This window comes from Canis lupus, chromosome 6, assembly GCF_003254725.2.
Source record: "Canis lupus dingo isolate Sandy chromosome 6, ASM325472v2, whole genome shotgun sequence".
Classification (NCBI taxonomy): Eukaryota; Metazoa; Chordata; class Mammalia; order Carnivora; family Canidae; genus Canis; species Canis lupus.
This window is the reverse complement of record NC_064248.1, coordinates 68,100,053-68,112,098: the sequence shown is the minus strand read 5'-3', so window position 1 is coordinate 68,112,098 and position 12,046 is coordinate 68,100,053. Positions and strand designations below refer to the sequence as shown.

The 12,046-nt window shown below is 35.5% G+C and overlaps 1 long non-coding RNA gene and 1 other non-coding gene across 3 annotated transcripts in view; one reads left to right on the top strand and one right to left on the bottom strand.

Moving 5' to 3' along the window:
• Window positions 1-2,070: 2,070 nt before the first annotated feature.
• Window positions 2,071-12,046, bottom strand: part of LOC112641010 (uncharacterized) — a 30,849-nt gene continuing 20,873 nt past the window's right edge. Inside the window, exons 4-7 of one of the 2 annotated variants that reach the window (XR_004816603.2) lie at window positions 8,366-8,475; window positions 6,679-6,740; window positions 5,119-5,155; window positions 2,071-4,498 (exon numbers count right to left, since the gene is read on the bottom strand). This is a non-coding gene — a long non-coding RNA (uncharacterized LOC112641010). The remainder of the gene's footprint in view (window positions 4,499-5,118; window positions 5,156-6,678; window positions 6,741-8,365; window positions 8,476-12,046) is intronic. The other variant, XR_003124422.2, reaches the window with a different exon arrangement.
• LOC112641129 (U6 spliceosomal RNA) lies at window positions 7,232-7,338 on the top strand. Its single transcript, XR_003124517.1, has one exon. It is a non-coding gene; the product is annotated as a U6 spliceosomal RNA (small nuclear RNA).

The following is a 12,046-nucleotide window of genomic DNA, read 5'->3' as shown; positions in this document are numbered from 1 at the left end:
AGAACATTCAAGGATAAATCCTACCAACCTGAAGGGATAAAAGAATTTTTAAAAAGTCAACTTGCATTTCAGGTGGTTAGTCTGGGCAAAAAGAGAATAGAAACAGCTTTTATTTAGCCCATTCAATAATTCAAATCACTGGAGAACGGTAGTGGTGTCATCCCCAGGCAGCAAATTCTCTTATTTATTTTTAAAAATATTTTTTTTTCTGCCAATGGTCTATTTCTACCATCTAATGAAAGCTGAGGATCGATTCTTCCCTGGTGAGTGCAGAGAGTTGGCCAAATGTGGCTGCATCACAGGTGACATATGTCAATACCTATGGAATTATAAAAATAGGCAGCCAGCATTGGCTCTGGTGTTTTAACATTAAAAAAATGTAGTATAAAGCTATGAGAACATGTGTGTTCTCTATGATCTTTGTACCAGGAAAGGTGTGATCGATATTTCCAGTCTAAAAGCACTCATACTTTTTTTTTTTTTGCAATATTGTGGAAAATTGAGTGTCTTTCATAGCAATTGTACGTATAAAATGTTTACTTGAAATTTACTTAAATAAATTTTCCTTAGCATAGTATTAAAGAAAAAGAACAGTGTTTTCCATAGCATATGCCCGCATTTGTGCTTTAATCCTAACAGCCTCATTTTCCAAAGGTTTATTTACATAAGTGCTTTCTCTGTAAATGTTACATTAGGAAAAAATACACACATTCACATAACCTTTTAAATCAACCACTGCTGGCAAAATGAATGGAGGAGACCCAAGAAATATGCCAAGAGTGGTTTGGAAATGTAGTTAGCCTTAATGCTGTTTGTAAAATTCATTTTAACTTTGATGCCTGATTGCATTGCAACACTTTTTCAAGATTCCATCTGGTACCCTAAGTGTAGTGGGTAATCTGTGCTGAAAAGGGAGTTTGGGAGGTGTTAAGTACATTGCCTCATGGGGATCTTGGACTAGGCTTTTTAGGCAGAGGCACTTTTAACCGATTAATATCTGGTGAATCTGACTTTGGTCTTCATTCTGTGCCCTGGAGACCTGCTTTTTTGGGTAGGATCTAACTTCACTACCTTTTTAGTGTATGATAATGAGACCAAAGGGCCCCCTTCTAACATGGTGAAAGGGATTGCCCTCAGATATTTAAACTCCTTTCACTCTCTAGATGCATTTTTTAAGATTTAGCCACATATGGTTTTATTTTATTATTTACTTATTTTTAAGAAGCCCTGTGCCCAGCGTGGAACCCAACACGGAGCTTGAACTCATGATCCTGAGATCAAGACCTGAGCTGAGATCAAAAGTTAGATGCTTAACCAACTGAGCCACCCAGGAGCCCTTCTACATGCACTTTTAAAGGAGCTAATGAAATTGACCAACTGTTTTGATCTTGAATGGGTAAAATCTACAAAGATAAAGCCAGAAAAATAAAAGTCAGACACATCCTAATAACTGAGGGAAATTTTTGATGAGTTCTTCAAATTTTGTTCAGTTCTCAAACTTACTTTTATCATTCTGATGTCATATTTTCTAAATTCATTGGGTACATTTTTTCTTTGGTTTGGCACGGACCCAAATGTTGTAATTGTGAGACCACAAAACAAAGTAATTTACTTTTTCTGTGTAAGTTCTGAATTATTTTTATAAATGCTTTACCTTAGAAACATAAATGTTTAAAATTGAGAGAGATACCAGCAAACCTTATTTTAGTCACTTTTAATGTTAACTTTCTAAGGACAATTTAAGAAAATTCTGTCTCTAGTATATCCTCCTACTGTCCTCCCTAGGGGGGCAAAATTCTTTCTCAAGATTACACTGCCATCTGTTTTCATTCGTTTGGTATTTGGTTGCAATTGTTTCACAGGGTATATTTTTGAATAATAATTAATAGAAGTAAATCAAACCTCTCAGAGAAATAATTCTCATATGTGGAATAACAAAACCAGATGAAAATATGACTGGAAATATCAAGTTTATTTTCAAAGTTAAGGACTGGAGAGTTTGCCTTGTGACCTTGATCAAGGTCAATAGGACTCATGTGAATAAGTCTTGGCAAAATGCTCCAAAATGCTATCCCCAGCAAGTATCTAAGGAAACTGGAACCAGGTAAAAAAGGTCAAGAAAACACAGGGCCATGAAAGAAAGAAAATCTCAGAAATCCATTCTTTGTAAAAGCTAGACTAACATGTTCTATTAAATCATTCAGTATTTTTGGCAGTATATTGGAAGTAAAATTTTATACTTTAGAGCAACCATGACTAATTCTTCTACCTGCTGTCCCTTGGTCTCTATATTTTTTCATTGGTGTTTTCTTTCTGTAGCTCTGCTGAATTCCTCTTGGGGGAAGACCAATGAAGAGTCCATTTTCTCGTTATTCAATATGGTCTAAAAATCTCATCAGCATGCTGATCTCACTTTGAAATCAATGGAGTCTCGGCCCCCTGAAGAGGTATTTAACTAAATGAGAAACAGCTCATGGGAAAATGACAGGGAAACCATTTTATCATACTAATGTACATTTCAAATCCAGATGTAAAAACTTGATGGACAATAGAAGGCAAAATTGTTTGACAAAGACCATGATGCAAAGAAACCTATTATATCAAGAATTAATTTAGTTCATGTAACAAATGTCTCAATTAGACAAAGGGGGGAATAAAAAGAGGCAAATGTTAATGTCATTAAGTTAATGTAATTAATGTTTAGGCAGGATGATTCAGCATAATTCAATACTTATTTGAACTCCTGAGCTAACAAGTTGTATACCAGGTTCTGTAATTTTTTATTGTCTATGACCAGAAACAACATTTTCAGAATTATAAATTGTACCTTTGAGTATATTACTGTATAGAAGTTTATATTATCTGTATTTTATCATAGAAGCATGATTGTTTCCGGGAATAATCAGAAATCTGGTTATTTCCTGGGAATATTATTTCCTTTGTAGGTCAGCTCAGTGGTAAGCCTCATTCCCCGGGGCTTCTCACTTTTTTTCAACACTGGGAGTCTTGTCATTCTCCAAGACTTTCAAACTCACACAGAAACTTTTCAACATGAGAGTAGAACCATTTGCTATGCAGTCTGTATCCTTTCTATCATTTACTTTTCATTTACATTTATGTAAAGTTACATACATTTACATAAGTATAAACATGGAAATTTTCATTCACATTTCAGGCATTTATTGAGGACAACCATTCCTATGTTAGAGTCATCCATCCTTTCACCTTCTATTTTCCTATGTGATGTCACTATATCAATCACCCCAAATATTTCAACTCTCGTGGCTTCTTATTCCTCTATGTCGACGTCTCTCCTCATATTTGTCCAGGGACTTACCTCCACAGCCCAATCCTGAACATTGCCCTCACCTGAAATGGATTAGAAGCATCATTTCTTTTCAGAAAACCTTACCAGCATTCCCTACACTCTTGTTCTTTGATCTTGTTGGGCCTTCAGTCCCTTGACATCCAACTTCATCTTCTATTCCTGGACTTACTTTAAGGTATTCCTTCCTTTTCTCAACATTCTTTTCACTTCAGGTGTCCTTTAGCTAATAGCCTCAGGTCCTTTGCTTCCCTGGCTTTGTACGTCATCCCTTAAAAATCTCTCTGCAAATCAAAAACCATTAAAAATTGCCTTCTACTTTCTTACACCTGTTAGAGTTTAAAATCGGAGGCAATTACACTTTAACAGCTGCTCTCTGATTTATTTCAACAACTATCCTGATCTTTCCATCTGTCATGCACTTTACTTTGTTCTCCTGCACACTTAGAGATAATCTTGACTTTTATTTCTAAGAGAGAAGAGTATGAGCCACCAACATGACCTTTCTTTATTAACTCTCTGTCCTCTTACAAACATGTCTATGTCTGCCTCAAGCTTCGTTTTCTTTTCTTCAGTCTTTCTTTCTCTCTTTCCATCTTTTTCTTAAATATCAGTACTAAAAACAAACAAAAACAAAGATGTATCTCCAGATTACACCCCACTTTATATGGCACCAGTGTATCTTAACAAGTCTTGTGTGTGTGTGTCGCTAGTTAAGTCACTTAACCTGGTAAGTTCGGGTTCATCAATGTTCAGTGTTTGGCCAGTGTCACACTGCTCGTGGTAGAGCACCAACCCATTTCAAGTCTTGTTACTTGTTATTTATCTTTTCATCTGCAATCTTCCAAATTAAATGTGCGCTCCCTATTCATTGTATCCATCACAGTGCTTAGCCCAGTACTTTTCTTGGCTTCATCCATGATAAAGTAATCACAGTGATTCATTGCTTTAAATTCTGCACTTAAAGGATATAATCACGTAACCTCTGCTCTTGGTGTCCAATTTAAAGAAATGTAACAGAAGATCCTTTTCAATGGCAGTCCAATGGAGGCTGGCATGATCTTTCGAATGCTTGAAAAGAGTAATGGTTTACATCACTGAACTATAAAATTGTACTGCCGACTCCTAATGACCTTCTTGACTGTCAAGATTTCCCTCTGGTTCTCCAAATGCCTGAAATTATAAAAGAAGAAAAATTTGAAATACTAAAATCATATTAGAAACTGCACCTGGAGAAAATGCTTCCAGGGGTCATAAAATCGCTAGGTTATGCAGATGAAACAATTTTATTTGAAAAAAAATCATAAAGAGAACTTATGCCATGAGTCAAAGTATCTAAAAAGAGATAGTAAAAAAACTACTGCATTTTTTTTCAATTTTCTATTCCATTTGGGACAAATATTTATCAGATACATTAAAGAAAAGTTTTTGTCAAAATAACTTTGGCATATATAATTGTGAAATTATTTGGAGTTGCTGCTTTTCAGTCATATTGTGGATATTGCTTTTGAGTATAGCAATAGAATAACATTTCTCTCACTTGAAGTATGAAAAGTAATTTTCCTACTTTACTTTTCTTTCCTACTATTTCTCAGATATTATTGCCCTTATGTCCCCTATAAGTGTCACATCTGATTGGATGCATTTCCATAAGCTTTTCTAGATTTTATTAAATGTGCATCTTTATTTTAGAGGATAGATGACAACAAAAAGATTAAATCCACATGTTAAATCCAGGTGCATCTGAGGAGACATACTTGAGTTTGAAGATATTAGTAGGGGAAAAGTTTTACCTGTCTTATTTACTGGAGTACTCTTCAAGGGCATTACCTGTCATAAGAGAATGTAAAGAAAAGGAAACACATATCAGCATATGGGTTGGCTTTTAAAACCACCCATGCAGTTTGAACCAATTTACTACTTGCCTAATATGACATACAGCATAATGAGAGAAATGCTAGAAATCCCAGCCATAAAACTGATGTCATTAAACCGTCATGGGCAGAACACTGTGCATCTTTGTCCTGTTAATGTGTATAATTAGAGACCCCTTGTTCATTTCATGGCAATTATAAAATTTTTTCCAATTGTACCAGTCACATCATTTGCATTCCTTCCCATTCTGTAGTATCAGCTCATGAGATGTATTAAATGGGAATCACTCATTGTGATGTGAAAAAGGAGATCAGGAGATGAAACAAATGACTCTCTTTTGCTATCAGTTTGGGAAAACTGATGAAAGTGTTGGAAGGAAGCTGGCCAGATGGTAAAGTGTTTTATCAGAGACTAAATTACAGTGCGGTAGTTTGATATGTTCAGTAATACCTGCTAAAACATTAAAAGTGAGAAAGCAATAAAATGACATGTAACCTCAAAAACATTTGCCCATTCTAGGTTTGAGCATTCTTCTTTGAACTTACTCATTTTTGCTCTGGCAGAACTGGGGAAGGGGATATGGCTTTTCATGTAGTCATTGTGCCTTGAATTAGACTAATAGCTGGTTCCATTAGGTTTGTCAGTAGAAGTAGAATTTGCCAGTATCCTACTCTGTCACTTAAAAACTATTCTCTAGGGGGATTATGTGGCAGATGCAGGCTTATACATGTTAGAGTGAGTAACTCTTCACTGGAGTTTTATGGAAAGACTTTTTTGGCTTTCTGGGATGCATTTAGAACCCTCTTCTCTCTGTCAACTCTGTGAATTGTTTACTTGAAATTCATTCATTTAATAAGAACATAGGAGTGCCATTTGGAGAAAATCCTACCCACACCAACCCCTTCATCTTCGCCTAATTCTATTCCATTGGATCCCATTGAAAGAGAAAAATGAGAGGCTTCTTTGTGGATACAAACTCTCTTCTCACCCTACTTCCAGCCAGAGCCTCTCATTCCTTCCTAGGCCTCTACCTTCAGTGTCTGTCCTCATGGCACCCACATTGTCCTGCTGTAGCAAGAATTCCTCATCTTGATATCTGATCACCCTTGATCTCTGGTCACATTCCCTCTCCCCACTCCTTAGTGTCTGATCACCCTAGCCTGACCTCGGCAAGGATCCTATCAAGTCGATTTAGCCAGACTCTCCCCTTATCCTTGAAGTTTCCTATCAGTACCTTTCTATCCATTCACCACCACCCTACCACTTGGCTATGAATTTCTCCTGCCCATGCTGTATTTAGAATTGAACTCAGTTCTATACTGAGGTCTCTTTCCTCCTGTTTTAACAGTTCTGAATGTGTTCTTACTACTTAAAAAAAAAAAAAACAAAAACAAAAAAACTAAAAAATTTATGAAAACAACTTTGCAAGTTATAGATAACTATTAGCAATGAGAAATAATTATTGTCATTATACACACCAATAAATTGTGTCAGGTGGAGACTCAGTTGATTTTTCTCACTCCCCACTCCCCAAATACTCCTGTGAAAAAGCCAGTATTAGGTCATTTGCAAGTTTATTTCAACATTTCTTTATTCTACATATGTTTGTAGTTCTTTGATTTCTTTTTTGATAGACAAATGAATTTTTATAAAGATTTATTTATTTTTGTGTGTGTGTGAGAGAGAGAGAGCACATGGGTGGAGGTAGGGACAGGGGAGAGAGAACCTCAAGCAGACTCCCTGCTGAGCACAGAACCTGATGTGTGGGGCTCTGTCCAAGGACCCTGAGATCGTGACCTGCTGAAACCAAGAGTTGGTTGCTCAACTGCCTGAGCCACTCAAGTGACCCAGACAGAAAGGTTTTCAAAGACCAGTCTCATATTGGGCGAGTCACATTACAAAAGCAGGTAGAAATTGAAGAAAATGATGGCAAATTAGATTATTTGTAATTGATCTCTCTTCTAATTTCTTGTACTTCTTAAGGTGAGTATGCCTTAGTTTTGGGGATAAAAACTAAATATTTGGTTTATAGTGCTCACTTCAGCAGCACATATACTAAAATTGGGACAACACAGAGAAGATTAGCCTGGCCCCTGAGCAAGGATGACATGCAAATTTGTGAAGTGTTCCATATTTTTTGATGGTATCACAGGTGCAGACGTATGTCCAAACTCATCACATTGTATACATTAAATATGTGCAGGTGTTTGTGTATCAATTATACTTTAATAAAGCTATAAAAAAATCAGTACTTGTTATAAAAGTTGATCAAATCCAAATGTGATCTGTACCAGAGTTAATAGTATTATATGAACTTCAGCTTCCTGGTTTTGAAAATGTGTTATGCTAAAATAAAAAAATATTTTAAAAATAAATATTTGGTTTATGGTGGGTATTTATTGGATGACAAGCACTACATAATTATCATATAGGATAAATAACTCTCACTACATCTTACATTTTTTGGGAAGAAAAAAAATGTTGAATTTAATTCAAATCAACTCAGTTCATTTCAAATATGCCTCTACCGTGTCTTAGAGGTACTTTAATGAGAAAAGTTCTTGTTATCCAAGTTAAATATATTGTGTGTAGTTTTCTGAGGTTCTTATGGAAAACTATTGTATAATTATAAGGTACTTCCAAGATTTGTATGTAAACAATAATCAATTCTGGTTATTGCCAGAAGGTAGTGCCTTTTTAAAAAAAATTGGTTTTCACCAATAACCTTACTCAGACATAGATATATTTAGGCTTTCATGCCAGTCCCTTAGCCTTCATTAGTACCAAGTATTTATGCATGATGGAGAACGTGTTGATATAGAGAAATGATGCATTCTGGCTATTAAATTCAGGAAGACTACATTTGCAGGCATGGATTTTGAGGTGATGGTTTCATGCTCAACTGCAATTATTTAAAATTCTTTTAAGGAAGTTCTTATATTCATAATTACTTTGACTAAGTATAAACAATAGATAAATACTTTTCAAAGACAACATCACTAAACAATTTTTTATGACTTTTTTAGAGAAAAAGATATGTATGTTTCTTTTGCATATGTAATGCTGTAGTACCTTGAAATGGAAGAGACCATATATTAGTTAGTTAGGGCTGCTATAACAAAACACAGACTGGTTGGTTTAAAGAACAGAAATTTATTTTCTCACCATCCTGGAGGCTGGAAAGTCCAAGATCAAGGTGTCAGCAAATTCGGTGTCTAGTGAAGGTGTCCTGGCTTATAGACAGCTCCCTCTCACTATGTTCTCACGTGGCCTTCCTTGGAGTGCAAGGAAAGGTAGAGGAAGAGACAAAGACAGAGACAAAGGGAGGGAGAGAAAGAGAGTGTGAGCGAACTCTGGTGTCTATTGTTATAAATCCTATGAAATCAGGGACTCACTCTTATGCCCTCATTTAACCTTAATTATTTCCTTAGAAACCCTGTCTCTAGATATAGCCATGTTGGAGGTTAGGGCTTCAACATATGAATTTTAGGGGGATACAAGCATTCAGCTCATAACAGACCATATAATTCAACTCTGATGAAAACTTTTGACTCTGCGTATAAGCATTTTGTTACAAACTAGAGAATGAATTATTCAATCTGAATAATATTTGCTTATACTAGCACAGTTACACCTTATAGAGAAACTGACTCTAGCTTCATGAAACCAACTTTAGTGCAAATATAAGACATATTTATATTCTGTTAATGAAATATGTTTCCATAGTGCAGTGCAATTGGTGAATTCTGATCTATTGTCTCATTAGTTTGAAATCAGACCCTTACATTGGAGTGAAAGTATAATATTCACTTACATTGCACCTGTCCTGAAAAAAAGTTTACATTTTTCCATTTCTGTGACAAAACCCTTTGATTTTTACTGATAATCAAAATGAGACTCTAATAACAGCTTATCGTATTATAAAAGTAAGAAGTTAGTTACTAAGTTCCAGTTGAAATCTATTGATTCATTGTGATTGTATCCTCCACAATATCTACTATTCAGGTCCTATAGAAATGCAGTTATTATAGGCTATATGTCTGCCAAAGTGAGATTGTATCAACTGATATATTTTCACTCATATGTTACATTTAAAATTTCTCTCCAAGGTTTGTACATGAACCCACTGAATCATCACTTGGTTAACAATATCTGATACACTTTAGTGTCTTCCGGTTTATTATTTTCTCTTGGCTATGACATGAAGTGCAATGATTCAACTAAAGTCAAGTCACACCAACCTTCTTCTTTCTTACACTGTCACCTTGCCCAAGATTTATATCCAAGCAGAAATGAGAAAAAGAAGTGAGCCCCGGGGTTTGGGGGGCTGCTGGGGATCAAGTCCCGCATCAGGCTGATGACTGAGATGTATTTGATTATTACTATAAAATTGCTTACTCTTGGTACATTCTAAAAAAGTAAGAATGTTCTTTAGAAGTAAAACTTTCACTCTTTGCAGGTGACATGATACTATATATAGAAAACTCAGAAGACTCCACCATGAAACTAGTAGAGCTGATAAATGAATTCAGTAAGATCATGGGATAAAAACAATCAATATACAGAAATCCACTGCATTTCTATGCACTAATAATGAAGCAACATAAAGAGAAATCAAGAAAGCAACCCCATTTACTATTGTACCAAAAATAATAAAATACCAAGGAAGGTGAGGGACCTGTACTCTGAAAACCATAAAACATTGATAAAAGAAATTTGAGATGGCACAAATGGAAAGAGTCCATCCTCATGATTTGGAAAAACAAATATTTCTAAAATGTCCATACATTTTAAGTAATCTACAGATTTAACGCAATCCCTAACAAAGTACCATCATCATTTTTCACAGAACTAGAACAAATACTCATAAGATTTGTATGGAGCCACAAAGAAACCCTGAATAGCCAAAACAATCTTGAAAAAGAAAAACAAAGTTGGAGGTATTACAGTTACAGATTTCAAGTTATACTACAAAGCTGAAGTAATTAAAACAGTATAGTAATGGCACAAAAATAGACACATAGATCAAGGCAACAGGACAGAAAGCCCAGAAACAAATCCATGATTATATGGTCAATTAATCTTCGACAAAGGAGGCAAGAACAAGCAGTGGGAAAAAAGAGTCACTTCAACAAATGGTTTTGGGAAAACTGTACCACTGTCTCATACCAGACACAAAATAAACTCAAAATGGGGTGGCTCAGCAGTTTAGCGCCTGCCTTCATGATCCTGGGGTCCCGGGATCGAGTCCCACATCAGGCTCCATGCATGGAGCCTGCTTCTCCCTCTGCCTGTGTCTCTGCCTCTCTCTCTATCTCTGTGTGTCTCTCATGAATAAATAAAATCTTTAAAAAATAAAATAAAATAAACTCAAAATGGATTGAAGACCTAAATGTTAGATCTGAAATCATAAAAAGCCTAGAAGAGGGTACAAGCAGTAATTTCTCTGACATCTATCACATCAGTATTTTCTTGACATGTCTCCTGAGGCAAGGGAAATTAAAGCAAAAGTAATTTTTTAGGACTACATCAAAATAAGAAGCTTCTGTACAGTGAAGGAAACAACAAAACTAAAAGACAACCTATTAAAAGGAAGAAGATATTTGCAAATGGCATCTAATAAAGGGTTAGTATCCAAAATATATATAAAGAACTTACACAACTAAACTTTCAAAACACAAACTAATAAATGAGCACAAGATATGAACCGATATTTCTCCAAAGAAGACGTACAGGTGACCAACAGGCACATGAAAAGATGCTCAACATCACTCACCATCAGGGAAATACCTCACACCTGTGAAATGGCTAAAATCAAAAACACAAGAAACAAATGTTGGCAAGAATGTGGAGAAAAAGGAACTCTTATGCCTTGTTGGTGAGAATGCAGATTGGCACCGCCACTGTGGAAACCAGTATGGAGGTTGCTCAAAAAATTAAAAATAGAACTACCCTATGATCCAGTAATTGCACTACTGAGTATTTACCCAATAGTCAAATCACAGAAGCAGTGCAAGTGTCCGTTTTTAGATAAATGGAGAAAGAAGATGTGAAGTGATATATATATATATATCTATATGAAATGGAATATTAGAATATTACTCCAGCATAGAAAAGAATGAAGTTTTGCCATTTGCAATGACATGGATGGGCTGGAGAGTACAATATGAAGTGAAACAAGTCAGCCAGAGAAAGACAAATGCCATATGATTTCACTTATATGTGGAATTTAAGAAAGAAAATAAATTGAACAAAAGGAAAAAAAAAGAGAGAGAGAGAGAGACAAACCAAGGAACAGTTTTAACTATAGGGAACAAGCTTTTGGTTACCAGAGCAGGGGGTGTGGTGAGGGGGGAGGGATGGGTGAAAGAGGTAAAGGGGATTACCATGAGGAACACACTTACCATGAGGAGCATTGAGTAATGTATGGAATTGTTGAATCACTATAATGTACGCCTGAAACTAATATAACACTGTATGTTAATTATCCTGGACTTAAAAAACTTGAGAAAAAATAGAAATGTTCTTTATACTTTTAGCGTTCGGTGGTGATTGTTTTTTCCTTAGGCATGTCTTTCCAAATGTCTCTCAGGTTCCTAGTATGGGTATCACTACATTACTGTTGTTTCTGTGGTCTGTTTTCTTTTTTCTTTCTATTTTTTCTTTTTTTTTTTTGTGGTCTGTTTTCTATTTCTTTTTGTTGAAGTGGGGTTAAATGCTGTTGCACAGTATGTGGAATTGAAGAGTCACATAGCATGTCTGCCAATGATCTCGAAAGGCAGCATTCTCATTGAAGGTTTTGAAAATAGTTGAAGGACTTTCCTTCCCATTGTTTTCCCAGAAACT